The sequence below is a fragment of the Nestor notabilis genome, unplaced genomic scaffold (assembly GCF_000696875.1).
Source record: "Nestor notabilis isolate BGI_N333 unplaced genomic scaffold, ASM69687v1 scaffold10360, whole genome shotgun sequence".
Classification (NCBI taxonomy): domain Eukaryota; kingdom Metazoa; phylum Chordata; class Aves; order Psittaciformes; family Psittacidae; genus Nestor; species Nestor notabilis.
The window spans coordinates 1,192-1,517 of NW_009909903.1; positions in this window are offsets into that span (position 1 = coordinate 1,192).

Below are 326 nucleotides of genomic sequence, written 5' to 3' on the forward strand. Positions count from 1 at the left end.
AGCTAAGAGGAGAGTTGGCAGCTGGATTTGGCCCTGATCCCCATCCCGAGGAGAAGGATCTGTCTCCTGGCTGTGATCCACCCCCTGCCCAGGCACTAAGGAGCAGATGGGGAGGTGGCACCAGGACAAAGCTGTTTCATGGGGGACATGTGGCTCTGGGATGTTCAAGCCAACATAAGGACTTCACCCATCCAGCTCCAGCCCATCCCTTGGGATCTTTAGCAATCCCAGTTGTTTTCCCAGTGCCGGGAGAGTTGGGCAGGTGTCTGCATGCCACAGCTCCACCCCAGCCCATAGCACAGCACCCTCACCCACAGCACAGCACC